At 33.5% G+C, this 15,033-nt stretch overlaps 1 long non-coding RNA gene across 1 annotated transcript; it reads right to left on the bottom strand.

Annotated features, from left to right (window-relative positions):
* Positions 1-2,076: 2,076 nt before the first annotated feature.
* On the bottom strand, positions 2,077-2,821 carry LOC120426585 (uncharacterized). Its single transcript, XR_005606719.2, has 3 exons — positions 2,505-2,821; positions 2,360-2,439; positions 2,077-2,235 (listed from the first exon to the last, which is right to left on the bottom strand). It is a non-coding gene; the product is annotated as an uncharacterized LOC120426585 (long non-coding RNA).
* Between the last annotated feature and the right edge of the window lie 12,212 nt (positions 2,822-15,033).

Genomic DNA, 15,033 nt, shown 5'->3' on the forward strand with positions numbered 1-15,033 from the left:
AGACGCCCGATTTGATGGCGTACTCAAAATTCCGAAAAAACGTATTTTTTATCAAAAAAAAAATAAAAAAAAGTTTTAAAATCGCTGCCATTTCCCGTTACTAAACTGTCAAAAATTGTGAGACATGTCATTTTATGGGAAATTTAATGAACTTTTCGAATCTGAAGTAACCCAGAAGGGTAATTTTTTCATTTAGAACAAAATTTTTCTTTTTAAATTACGTGTTTTTTCTAACTTTGCATGGTTTTTTTCTGTTTGAGTATTAAGACACGGAATCCTGATTACAAGGACTATTGTATCGTGTTACCCATTAGACAAAAACAAAAGTTTTGATATATATATACATAAGGGGTTTGCATGTATTCTTCACGAGTTATCAGAATTTTACAAAAAAGTTTTTTGAAAAAGTTATGATTTTGACCATTTTTGACCAGTTTTTCGAATTTTTAACCCCTAAAACTCAATCGTGTGCTTTTGAAAGTATTTTTTTTCGGAAAGTTCAGCTAATTTTGCATACGAATGATGATTGTTGTGGCTTGTGCACTGCTTGTATGTGGGGATTTTTCGAAAATAAAAAAAAACGTACCGGATACACTCACTCATCACAAAAAAAATTTTTTTGAAAAAAATGTCTGTTTCTCGCAATGCACGAGTCACAACAATCGTCCAAAGGGTCATTCTTATGCAAAATTAGCTGAACTTTCCGAAAAAATACTTTCAAAAGCACACGATTGAGTTTTAGGGGTTAAAAATTCGAAAAACTGGTCAAAAATGGTCAAAATCATAACTTTTTCAAAAAACTTTTTTGTAAAATTCTGATAACTCGTGAAGAATACATGCAAACCCCTTATGTTTATACATCAAAATTTTTGTTTTTATCTGCTCTACAACCTTGTAGAACATAGTTACACTCAAAATGTAACCCTGAAAAGTTAGAAAAAGCACGTAATTTTAAAATGAAAAATTTTGTTCTAAGTGAAAAAATGACCCTTGTGGGTTATTTCAGATTTGAAAAGTACATTGAATTTCCCAAAATTACATGTTTCATGATTTTCGACAGTTGAACAGCCTTTTTTGATGAAAAATAGGTTTTTTCGGAATTTTGAGTACGCCATCAAATCGGGCGTCTAATTTTACACAAAAGTCCCTTTGACACCAAATTTCTATCTCTTCACGGTTGCGAGCTACAAATCATTGAAAAACGTGTCTTAGTAAAAAACCAGAAAAATGAAAGGGGTCGTACCGCCCCAACGTCACGAAATATCGAAAAATGGACCTCGAATTTTTGATCAGGAACCAAAATAACCCCTTAGAGCAAAGTTTTACGCAAATCGAAGAGGGGTCGGGGCAACTGCTGTGTGAGTTGGCGGAGAATGACCCCTATATTAAGCCATAATCAGGATTTTCAGTTTTTGGCTAATTCTTTCGAAATGTAAATTTTCATGTTCATTGTCCAGTATCAAAAATTACGATGTTTGTTACGAATATTGCCTAAACTCGTTAGTTGGGTAAATTGAACTCTAACAGAACACCTTTGAGTGCACAGTGACGGTAAAAAGTTAATTAGGTAAGTTTTGGACCTATAATGACCTAATGATCTAACAGTTTTAAAACATCTTAGAACTAATTTCCTTTATTGTCCTCCTTTAAAATTGCTCTAAAAATCGATAAACAAAATCAACAAACTTGAAATATATAAAGAAAAATGAAGGTAAAAAGAGTTTCATTCCAAATGAATGCAACATGACAAATAACACCAGAAAAATCACTCTCCAATCACCGTGCCCCAATGCTCACCTACAATTTTCACGAACTAAAAAACAGTAGTGATTCTGACTTCCTGTCACACCGCACAAGTCAACATTGGCGATTTTTTTTTTTCAAATTTTTTGCTCCGGAAGACGATTCCCCGTAGGTTTAGCGTGACGTGAACGCGCAGTTGATTGACAAATATTTATTGCAGTTCCAATCAGCGACAGAGCGCGAGCAGGCAGGCAGGACAAATGTCAACGCGAATGTCCCGACCCCACCGCGGTCTGGCAGTGTGCCATGCTCCGGAAGGTCTACCAAAAAGTCACTGTTTTCTGGGGGCATGTGGGACATCAATTTTGCAATTGTTTTTCACCCTTTCGCCGTTTGGTTCACATGTGAACGATGACACGTGTGATGTTAGTTTTGGGCTTAGTTTGTGCTTTTTGAATGATTCTTTGCCGAATATTGTGATCGTCATTGATTCTATTTTTTTTTAAGTTGGTTGAGTAGGAAGGAAAGGTTTATTATTTCACAACGGTAAGTTTAGCCAAAAGGAAGTCATTTTTTATGTTGTAAGTAGGAATAATATGTATCTATTTCTACTTACTCAACTCTTTATCATTGTCCCCAAGATTATTGCTTTGTTCCAGCTGCCAGCACTCCTTTGTACCAAAGGCAATGCTTTCTCTACCAACAAGATAAAAAATTATCATAACAGAACAAACAGAGTGTCTCCCATAAAACCCAATTACCTTCTCTGCAATTCTCCCCCCATCAGAAGTGGCTCGCAGAGACACGCCGGAAGTTATCACCTGCTACTCAGCCGGCGGCATTGTCATTCCGATACTTGAGCAGCAGCACCAACCATGCTCATAAATCCTAATCTCAAGCACCCGATAAAGCTCACCGCCGACATCAAAGGAAGAGAACCACCACCACCTGGTGGCAATAATTTGCACTGTGAAAGTCCTCTCCTTCACTCTATCATTCTTTCTGGGTTGGCTCCGAGCCCACTCCTACTGTGTGACTGACTACACGGAGCTTTTTTTCTGTCTTTTCCACCCCAAGCAAGAAAAGTCTCCTGCAGTTTGAAAATAAACTTTATCGACTGTGGATGCAATTTACTGGCTGCACTTGACTTTTATCTGGAGTATCTTTGCCAGTCACCAGGCCACCAGGTAGTGAAGTCGAGTGAGCTCTTGAAGCGCAGCATGAGCTTAGTTTGCTCTGAAAGGAAGAACCTTTTTTTTAAAGATTTTTCTTTGCCTTATGTATCTGGATTTGGCTTTTGGTTTACACAAAAAAAAACCTTTTTTCAATTGTCTTTCTTGTTGATATAAAATCATCAATTTTCCAGAAAAGCGTAGTCTAATTATCAGATTTTAATGCAATTACATATATCCAAATGTTTATCTCCCTATTTTCCCAAAAAAATGGAGTGCAGGAAAAAAACATAAAAAAATGATTTAAAAAGAAAACATGTAAAACTGTATCGAATAAATTTTCAAAAACTATTTTTCCAGAATTAAATAAAATAAGATATGTTTGAGTTGGTACTACAAAAAGCTGATAAAATAGCAAAAATAATGTAAAATTGCCATGATTTCTACAAGTTTAAGGCAGAAGCTTAATTGTAAGCATGCCAAAGGCATCTTGGAATTTTTTGTACTGAATAATTCTCTAGAATTTCGCAAGTTTTTTCGAGCTTTAAAATTTTGTATTTTTTCATTTTGATGAAACTTTGTCCACACCTTTTCTGAGTCAAAAGAATAATAATAATAGTAATAATAATATTGAATGTTTGGCCCTTTTGAAATGTTAGTCTTGATTTAAAAAAATATATAAAATGTTGTAAGTTTGCCCCTTTTAAAATGTTAGTCTTGATTTAAAAATATTGTTTTCGAAGAGATTGGAAAATTTCACGAATGTTTTATATTTTAACAGTGAAAATCGCACTATTAATATCGATTTTAGAAAATGGTGTGCAATATCTCAGCAACTAAGGGTCGTGTCAACAAAGTTCAAAAAATCAAAGTATAGAGAATATTCTCAACCTTTCAAAAATATTTTTTCCAAAAATGGGCAAACATGGGCACTAATAACAAAAAACGAATAACTGTTACTATTTTCAAAAAAGTTACCTACAAATGGCTATAACTTGAAAATGGTGCTCTTTATAAAAATTTCACTAAAGAACTATTTAATTGCAATTTCGATTTTGCATCAAAAATAAAGTTGAAAAATTTGTACGACCAAAATTTCAATTTAAAAAAAAATCAGAATTGATTCAAAAATTCATAACACGGTTTAATACTTTTTGCCCGTTCTGAAAATTTCTGAAAAGTTGTCATTTGATGTCCCCTAAAACATATCAGAAAACAAAACAAATTAAAAATAGTGTTTTTTTTTGCAAATCAAGATTCAATGACAAAAAGTGAAATTTAAAAACACTAAAAAAATTTACCTTGAATATTTTTTTTTCAGTATAGTCCTTATCCATACCTTCAACTTTTTGGATTTTCATAAATCATTTTTGTATGGACAGCTGCCAAATTTGTATGGAAAATTATATGGACAAACTTATGATGCAAAATGGCTTCTTTGGGCATACCGAAGGCACCAGAAAAAGTTTCAGCCGGATTAAAAAATACAAAAATTTAATTAAAAAATGATTGATTTCGTAGAGAATTGCTCCCCTGCGAAAACATGTTTCAAAAGCTGAGAGATTTTCTAACAATTTGTTTAACCTTTTTTGATCAAGTTGCTAAATGCAGAGATACAGCCTCTTAAAGCTTAAATTTGCCGAAAAAGGGGATTTTTCTCAGCAAGATGAGCAATAATTTTACAACTATCAGTATCTTGGACAATTATGGTTCGAAAGTTAATGTAAAAAAAACGAGACTGTGAAAATATGATACTTTCTGTCATTTTCAATTAAAAGAATTTAGAATTCTATCGAATCAACGACAACTTTAAGAAAGAGCTTAAAACACTATTTTTAGACAGTTTTAAATGCTTTTCTGGATTTTTAAAATTTCAAAATTATTTTTCTACAAATTGGCGAAAATTTCAGAAAAGTTATTTAAAAGTATATTTCAACATTGAAAATCAAATCAATTAATTTTCAAGGCTTCGCGAAATTAAAATTAAAGCTAATCAGGTAACACTGAGAACAACTCATTTTATACCAAATAAAAATAAGTTATAAAAAAACTGTATCGCAGTAACTCACAGTCTTTCCAACAATTTCAAAAAGAGAATTCGTAAATTTTTTTTTCAACTTAATGGAATTAAAAAAAATTAAAAAAGCAAAAACAAATAAATTCCAAATTTTTATGAAAGATTTTCAGGAAAAAAATGTTTTGCGGTACTTCATTACCCATGTACACATCGGATGTACACTTTTTAGAAAAATATTCGTTTGCCTCCTGATTTTTCCGACCATCTTTTTAAAGGTGGCAAAAACTTTGAATAATACTTGTAAAAGCCTCATAAAAAAAAAAATGGAAATAATATTTTTGATTGCAAGTGAGATTTGATAACTCAAAATGAGTTATGAAATTACGTTCGAAATTTTTTTGATCTTGTACCAAAAATAACATGTTTTTCAATCATTAGTAGCACTGATACCAGATTTTCCACAATCCATAACTCTAGCTAGCGCAAAAAAGCCTTTTGTTGTCCCCTAAAATATTAATAAAAAAAATAATAATAATTATTGAAAAAAAAACACATTTTTGAATACTCTCATGCCAATTATATATGAGCAGCCCACAAAATTCAATGAAATAATTTATGGGGAAAACTACTGAGGCAACTTTCTTCTTTTGTCATAGATAATGCATGGACAAAGTATCATTAAAAAATGATTTTACTTCGTTGTAGAAATTTTTATCTCACAGTGATGTTTTAAAGAAAACTTTATTTAAGACATCCCTTAAGTGCTTAACAAAATCGACTTTTTATGTTTTCTAGTAATTATTTTTTTTAAGCTTATTTTTTGTGAATTTTATAGTCAGCTGCGAAAAAAATAAATATAATGTCCAGTCTACCGACACTTGTTTCAACATTCCTAGGCAATCGATACTAATCTCATTCCACAACCAAATTAAGTCATCATCCATCCTGACCGCCCTCTCATCGAACGGTCAACTGCCGTTGACGTGGTCGTTGTTTGTTTAACTTTCAACACAGGCCCACAAACACCCACAAAAAGGTTCGCCAAAGCAAATAATGCGATGCTCTTATTCGTCCCACCCACCCCCACTGGATAGGTATTCCTCATCTGACTTTTCCGCTGATCAACATTGTTTGTTTGTGTATAGTGGAAAACCCTGCCGCATTGACGGGACAGTTTGCCGGATTTGGTAGGTTGTTCCAGGTTTTTGGAATAACTTAATAAAAACATTAATTATATGCTTTTTTACTTATTTCAGCGTAGAAACAGATTAATTAGGTTAAAAGGTCGCAAATCATAAAGGTTAACTAAAATTGGAATCACTTAGTAAAACCCACCCCGTATTTAAACCCCAGCTGTGCAAATTCCTGCACCAACGGAACCGAACGCGGATTGTGGGGACATCCAGATCAACAACGGCATTATCGTTGGCTCGGCTTCTGCAACCCCGACCAGCATGATCGCACCCCAATCGATACGGCACTTGGACAATAAGCTGGAAAGCTAATTATCGACACCCGGTTTTGCGGTTTAACGAGATTGTGGGTGGAACGGGAGGGTGGACGATGTTTTCAAAGTGAGAAAATCAACGATCTGTGATGGTGATGGCGGGGAATTGATTGTTTCGTTCCAATTAACCCCTGCCTTTGGGTTTTTCAATGAATTTGGCTTTCTTTGTGCTCAGGAGGTAATTTTGGGTATTAAACACTAATTATGCTATAAAGTGATGGGTAATTTAGTCAAGAAATAGGCCTAACTTTTCAAAACAGAGGCATAGTGATATGTTAGTAAAGTTTAATTTCAATATTCTGGATATTATTAGAAACAGTTATTTTCAACAGAAATCATATTTGATGTAATTACATTTGAAAATCCATGCCACTTCTGCAACAGATAACAGATTTCTGCTCACCTGCGGACAGCCACAATCTAATTATGAGAATTACGCCGCGTGTCTCATCAGCATAACCATCATTATCCGGAACCCCCTCGTCTGGACTCCTTGTTCCACCGAAACCCCCCACCTTAAACCATTAGAAAGCAAACACTCATTAGGGACCATCTTGGGCTGACCTCTCACCTCAAACCTCCTAAATCTTTGCTTCAATCAACCATTTCCTCTCCTCTTACCATCACTTGAGATTAGGACACCTTTTCAGTCATCATCCTCATCATTATCATCTTCACCTTGGTTACTCCTCCCTCCTCCTCCATTTCACAAGATCAACAGCCCCTTAAGCGGTTTGCGAGACCTTTTCCATTTATCATGTTCAGCACGAACCATATTTGCGTTGCTAATTAGATGTCTGAGCTGGAAAAATACCGTACGTCTCACTCCGTGACCCCACACCTTAAATGAAGATTTTTTTGTAGGATTCTCATGTGAACATTTTAAAATTATTTCAAAAGCGTCTTAATTCCATGGCTTTAACCCGTTTTCAATACGACTGAGCTCCTAATTTATGCTGATTGAAGAGTTAATTTATTTTGACTCCCATTAATAACTCGCTTTTCACGAGAAAAAAAGCGTAGTGGAAAAATACTCTCTGCCCTCTCACCCCTCTCCTAATAAGATTGAAAGCTTTCGCGAGGTATAATTTTCAAATTGCTCCAAAAGCAGCAACAAAAAAAAAAGAAATCCATTCCTCAGATGATTAATGTTAATGTTTGCGTACCAGAAAGCCAAAACCAAGCCGGTCGCTGCTGGCTCGATGTTGTTTGCGAACTCAAAAATGAGCAGATAACCGAGTTCAGGGCGAGGAATGCCATTTGGTTATGAAAAATGGTTTGAAAGCTGGCGAAATTTTTTTTATCCATTTACCAAAAACTTTCAAAATACTTGGCTTTTACAACAAGCTGAACGTGCCAAAAATCGTAAAATTATCTAGATCAAAAGCAAATGCCTCATTAACCACACCACCAAGAGGTCAACTGGGTTGAACTTGACCCCACTTTAATTTCAACTTGACATCAAGCAAGAGAGTTCCATCGTCAGGATTCAATTTTCCAAAGCTGCTTCATCTTTTGCATGAAGATAGTTGGCCACGTGCTCACACTAAGTGCGAAGTTTTCCTTTTGATGGACACCGTTATCGAGTGTTTAATCGTCGTGTCTCGACAACCGACACCGACTGCTAAAAGTTTTATGATTTGTGGATTTTGAATTATATTTCGCAAATAAAACTCTTTTTGCTTTCTGTATTTTTTGGTTTGGATGAAACATTGTCCATCGATTTCTTAGGTTCAAATTAGATTTTTTGTATTATTGGTTTCTTCATACACACTAAAAAACATGAATATTACATTAGATGTAATTGCAAATATAATTTAAAATACAAGCATGTAATCCTAAAAACAGTGTAAAATTATGTCTTCTTCAACGCAAATGGAGAGATTTTCTAGTTATTCAAAAAAAGCAAAATGTTACGTCTTGTGAAACGTAATATTCAGTCATGTTTGATGCACATATCAGGAGCGTGTACTTTGATTGAAATTTATAGCAAATCAGACTTAATTTTAAGCGTATTTAGTTTCACCACTTCAGCGTTCAACCAAACGTCAGCCATTGTTGTTTTTGTAGACGAATGTGCGCGTTGGAGTAAAAAGTTCCTTATTTGCAAAATCGACGAAAAAATTATGAAAATCTCTTATCAACCACCATAAGGACAATAAGAAGCACTTTATTAAGGTGAGTTAAGTAATTTTCCGCTGAAATACCATAACAAACTTTTCTGACTGTTTATCGCAGATGCAGTTCGACCGTCATACGGCACGGTTCCGGAATCCAAGCCCAGATCTTAACGCTGGCTGTAGCTGTGCGTCTATAGGAAAGTGACAATCCGAGCTCAAACGATCGCTGATGATGGCGGTTCCGACGGGCAACCTCCGTCAGACCGCCACAACCACAACAAAACCAAAGACTGAGCCGCATCAAAATACAACCGGAGGTGTCAGGAGTGTGCAGAATCAGCCATCGGATCAATTCTAGTAGGCAAGCAGATTATATTCCGGTCAGTCTGCTGCTGGATCCTGTGCAGATGCGGATAGAGGTTTCAAGCAGACAGTGGAAAGTAGACAAGCGGAGAGCACCCAACAAGCGGAGAACATTTTCCGGGTTCCACGAATAAAATAGTTAGGGCCGTGAAAATCAAGAAGGGTTTGTTATATTGTGTAAATAAACGTCAGTTTTCGTCATAAACGTGGTGTTTCTTTTTTCACAAGTTCCCAATAAGAAAACAAACAATTCCTATAGGAATAGCTCCCAATCAGATTGCGTTTAATGTAATTTTACACGACCGTACCGGTTGCTTGTTTGGTCGTGTGATTTCCAAATCAGATGTAATTTTATATCTAATATGACGCTCCAGTTATGTGCATTAAAAAGACATAAAATTACACGATTTTTTCGAAGTGTGATCAACGTTGCCAGATTATTTTGAGGGAGATCTGTATTTTCTTAAAAATAAATCTGTATTTTATCTGTATCTTGTCGAATTCGAAGCCATAGAAGACATTTTGAAACTTTTAACAACAGATTTAAGCTTTTTAATCATATTTAAGCATAAATTAATAACTAAATTGTTGAAACTTTCAAATATAACCGTTTTAAAAAAATCTGTATATACAGATTTTTGGGATTTTTTGAATCGAAAAATCTGTAAAATACAGATTTATCTGTATATCTGGCATGGCTGAGTGTGATACTTCTTACAATCCGTACAAATTTGGGGGCTGACAAGTGCTATTCAAATATTTGAAAATCTGTACCATGAGAAGGGATCTTCCGACAGATTTGGTGTTGTAGGTTAGGATTATTAGGACTATTCGGAAAAAGGGGCACATTTTACGTTGACCAATAATCTAATCTAGAGCAATTCCAGCTCAAATCAGGAATGTTTCTGGTACTTTTGTACCCGACCCTCTCCGATTTCAATGAAACTTTGTAGACATGTTATCCTAGGCCTATATAAGCCATTTTTGTGTATATGGAGCCAATAGTACTCGAAAACAACATTTGAGAAGGGCGTTAGTGTTTTAAATATTTTTTTATTTTGCAATTTAAAAATTACTGTATCTCGAAGCCGTTACGTCGTATCAAAAAGTGGTCAAAGACAAACTTGTAGGAAATTTGACGAGCTTTCTGAAAAAAAAACACTGAAACAAAAATACACGCCACTTATATAAGATTTTTTGATTTTTAAGTCTAAAACTTAAATTTATAGGTGATGTCACGATTTTTCTTCGTTCAAAATTTTTGAGGAAAGAGCCTAAGATGTTATCAAAAGACTGATGAAAAATGCAGGATGGTATGTCTCTTCTAAAAAAATACAAAAATCATTTACTAAAACTGTTTTTTTGAAAAGTGGTCTAAACGTCGAAATTTTCAAAAACCGGTAGTGGGAATCGATTCCCCAGACAATTTTACATAAAAGTCTCCATATTGACCATTGTCCTATGTCCAATTCTTGGGAAGATACAGCGGCTTTAAAAATAAAAATGTTGAAAAAATGTTTTTTTTTTGTGGTTTTTGGCAATTTATATATGACAGACTTGATTTTTCAGTCTCGTAAATATTTTTACCGGAAAGCTCGTCCAATTTCCCATAAGTTTGTCTTTGACAGCATTTCAATTGGATGTAAAGGGCTTACAGATATAAGCTTAATTACATTGCTCATAACAGAAAATAGAATATTTTTTTCAGTGTGGTAGAAACCTGGATAGTAAATTCCACAATTCCACATTTTTACCTGATATGTTATGTAAAATTTTCCGAGGAATCCGATAAAAATATTTTCAGACAAAGGCTCTTTGGTCCAGACACGGTCAAAACGCCATTTTAAGTTTTCATGCGACTTTTTCAAATGGTAAGCTAGATTGTTGTAACTTCTTACTATTTTTCACAAATAGCCAAACTCATCACCTTTCTTTTGCATCTAAGACAGCTAAAATCGGATGAAATGGCGCGGAGATATGATTTTTCGAAAAAAGTGGTTTTTGCTAAAAATGACGAAAATTGCCATTTTTGGAACCACCCTAGCACGATGCAGGTCACCCTAATGGCCAAAAAAAAATATGGGTCTAATTATTTTGGCCAAGGAACCCCAGAAAAATTTTGAGCCCGATCGGAGAACTTTTTTTTCGGTTTAGGCTCTTTTCAAATGGAATTGCTAAATAATGACCTGTAAGATTTTTTTTTTGGGTTTTTCCTCTTGAAAATTTTGGTAATCGTTAGTAATAAGCCAGTGTGAAAAATTAAGGCAAATTCTGTTTTTGAAAAACACCTTTCTCAGTCCATGTTAGCACCTTATGTTATTAATGTTTAGAATATGTAGCTTAAAAGTTATAAATAATATATGTGAAAATATGAATTAAATTTCAACGGAATGGCATCAAACAGTATTTAAAAACAATCATGTTCAAAGTACCTCAAATAGTCTGCAACAAAGTTTTAAAAGTTAATTTATCTAATAAAAGGCAAACATTGATTGAATTTATTTAAAATTTCAAATGCCATGTTTTTTTCAATAAAAATCCAAAAACAGACTGCTTCATTGGATTTTTTGGACAATTTTACACCAAAAGTTGAAATAAAGTAAAGTAAGTTAAAAGTTTTAGGTGTTTTTGAAACATGATTCTAAATATCTTCAAATTAGTAGACACGTTTCTTAGTAGTTTTATTTGTTCATGATAAAAAATTGGTTTCTAATTGCGAACAAATTATGCTCTTATGAAAACATAAATTTGAAATGTTTTTTAATCAAATTTAGAACTTTAGAATTTAATTAACTTCAAATTTGTATACATTTTATAAAAAGTTAATAAACTTAGTTATACAAACATTTGAATGTATTTTTTTTAAATTAAACATTTAAAACCCGATCTTTTTTACGTAATGAGTTCAATTTACACATATAAGCTGAAAGCTGAAAAAATGTTGCTTGGAGCTCGCTGCAAAATTCGATTTTTTCAGCACTCGTTTTTTTATCCAACTCGGTTAACCTCGTTGGCCAAATGTACGTGCTTAAAAACATCTACTTTTTGCAACTTGTTGTATAGACTGCTATTGAAATAAAAACTTTTTTGAAAAAAGTGCATGGACATTGCACAGAAAAAAAAATGATGCTAATATTCATCAGGAAATGGTGACAGACTTTGTGACAAAAAAATTGATTTATGTTACCTCAGAAAATGATGAATTTTCATCAGTTTTTGATGAATATTCATCAGGTTCACATTTTTACACATTTTTTATGTAATATTACTCAAAAAAAGAGGTAATATTCAACATACCAAATTATCAACATTCCAAAATTTAACTTTTTTTCTGTGTGTGTAGCCTAACCAAAAACTCCTGTTAAAAATATAAATCTTTTAGAATTAATTTAAAAAAAAAAATTGAAATGCTAGCAACATGGTTTGCGTTAAGTATTTCCTGAGATTTTTTTTTCATTTTATTGACTGGGATACTAGATTCGAGCAGAAAAATACAATAGAAACCACAAAAGAACTGTGGGTCGTTAAAGTGGATAGTTTTTTTTTTATTTTTTGTATTTTTTTTATAGAAAAATAAAATTGAATTTCATGATATAAACATTAATTATTGTGTTTTATTGAAATTTTTCAGTATTCAAAACAGCAATCAGCTATCACCGAAAACAGAAAAAAATGATGGTAATATTGATCAGGAAATGGTGACAGATTTTGTGGCAAAAAAATGATTAAATTTACCCCAGAAAATGATGAATTTTTATCAGTTTTTGATGAATATTCATCAGATTTACATTTTTACACATTTTTTATGTAATATTACTCAAAAAAAGAGGTAATATTCAACCTACCAAATTTTCAACATTCGAAAATTAAACTTTTGTTTTCTGTGAAGGAAAACTACAAAATGATCCTCTGAAGTTGGAGATTCACTTTACCATTCCAAAATCCATTTAAAGTTTTAACAAAAAGGATATTCATATAGTTTCTACCTAAAGTGCACGTCCTTCACCGTTACTAGTCATCCTGAAAAGAAAAAAAGAAACAGGACTGGCAAATGTGCACCGTCGCTTGAAACGCTTTGAAGTAATTAACACGTTTTAGCGATTTATCTCCCGCGAGAAGAGGCACTTTTCTCCTCTCATCGCGAGCAGTTGTCAATGGCCGCACTCTTTTCCACCCCTTCAAGAGTTTTTCCTCCGGCACAGAACACACGTAGACTTCTGTTGGAGCACTTTGGATAATTTTTTTTTCACCTACTTTGCTTTTATGTTGCATCAAACGCTTTTGAGCTAGTCTGCAGTACAGAGTTGCAGGCAGCCGCGCCAACTTGCAACTTAATTGCTGTAATTGAAGGCGAAGCTTAATGGACGCGGTAAATGTAAATGGTTGAGGGAGTTAAAGTACTGGTAATTGAAGCTAAAGGATTTCCAACGTTAAAGAAAATCAATTTATTCCATTTAAGAAACAAATTAAAAAAACGAGTAAATAAAAAAAATCTCGAACGCCACTTTGCTTAAATAACCACAAATTTAAGAACATTCACCACTTGAACCTATCAAGGAACGTACGTGCACGTGACGCCACGTGAGAATTGCTCACCTTCCCAACGTGCTCCCCCCTACGAACTACAAAGCCAATCATCCCCAGGAATCTGCCCATTCTCTCAAAAAGCCGCACGTGTGTGGCGCTGTCAATGGAGCCCGTATTCCCACATTATTGAAGTACTTGATGAGAGACTTCCACCCACCTCAGGCTTCCAGCTAGGGACCACCCGCCTTGAAAAGGTTTTTCACTTTGTGGTGCTGCACGCCACCACTCGAAAACTCCTTTTCAACGGGTGGGATGAGAATCTGGGACAGCTAGATGGCTTTTTGAAACAAGCTAGAAATTTACGCGCTAAATTGTAATTAAAGGGAAATGCCACTTTTTTGGTCACATCAAGAGTGTGTGTGTGAGGGTATGTGAACCGTGAACCGTGACAGGTGGGAGAGCAGTGGAGTTTAATCTCTTTTTTCTGAATTTTGGCGAATTTTTGTTTACACGCAAAAAAAAAAGTTGGAACGATGTTTTGGATCGTAAAAATTACAGATTTGATCAAATTAAGTTCTGCAAAGTTCTAGAATCATCTATACATCCTAACAAATCACTGGAAAGAAGAATCGTCTTGAATGGTTGAGTAATGCCCGAAAACCAGCGAGTTAATATTACCGTTCCAACTTTTTTTGAGCTTTTATTTAAGATTTTAACTATTTTTTTGATTTTCATATGACTGTTATAGATTTGATTTTAGATTTTTTTAGAGTTTTCATCTCACTTTTCAAAAACTAAATTAAAAATCGATAGGCATAAATAATTTAAACTGTAACGTAATCTTCGAAGTGTTATACAAATTCAGAACAGACAACAAAACAAAAAAGTGTTATTTTTTCACTTCCCCCAATAACCCCCAATAATCAAATATCGTGAAAATTAAAAAGGACTTAAAAAACTCTGAAATGTTCCTAAAAGGTGATTTTAAATATCAAAAAACTACTTGTTTTGTTGACTTTGTTGATTTTGTTGATTTTGTTGATTTTGTTGATTTTTTTGATTTTGTTGATTTTGTTGTTTTTGTTGATTTTGTTGATTTTGTTGATTTTGTTGATTTTGTTGATTTTGTTGATTTTGTTGATTTTGTTGATTTTGTTGATTTTGTTGATTTTGTTGATTTTGTTGATTTTGTTGATTTTGTTGATTTTGTTGATTTTGTTGATTTTGTTGATTTTGTTGATTTTGTTGATTTTGTTGATTTTGTTGATTTTGTTGATTTTGTTGATTTTGTTGATTTTGTTGATTTTGTTGATTTGTTGATTTGTTGATTTTGTTGATTTTGTTGATTTTGTTGATTTTGTTGATTTTGTTGATTTTGTTGATTTTGTTGATTTTGTTGATTTTGTTGATTTTGTTGATTTTGTTGATTTTGTTGATTTTGTTGATTTTGTTGAATTTGTTGATTTTGTTGATTTTGTTGATTTTGTTGATTTTATTGATTTTGTTGATTTTGTTGATTTTGTTGATTTTGTTGATTTTGTTGATTTTGTTGATTTAGTTGATTTAGTTGATTTAGTTGATTTT

Source organism: Culex pipiens, chromosome 2 (genome assembly GCF_016801865.2).
Source record: "Culex pipiens pallens isolate TS chromosome 2, TS_CPP_V2, whole genome shotgun sequence".
NCBI classification, from domain to species: domain Eukaryota; kingdom Metazoa; phylum Arthropoda; class Insecta; order Diptera; family Culicidae; genus Culex; species Culex pipiens.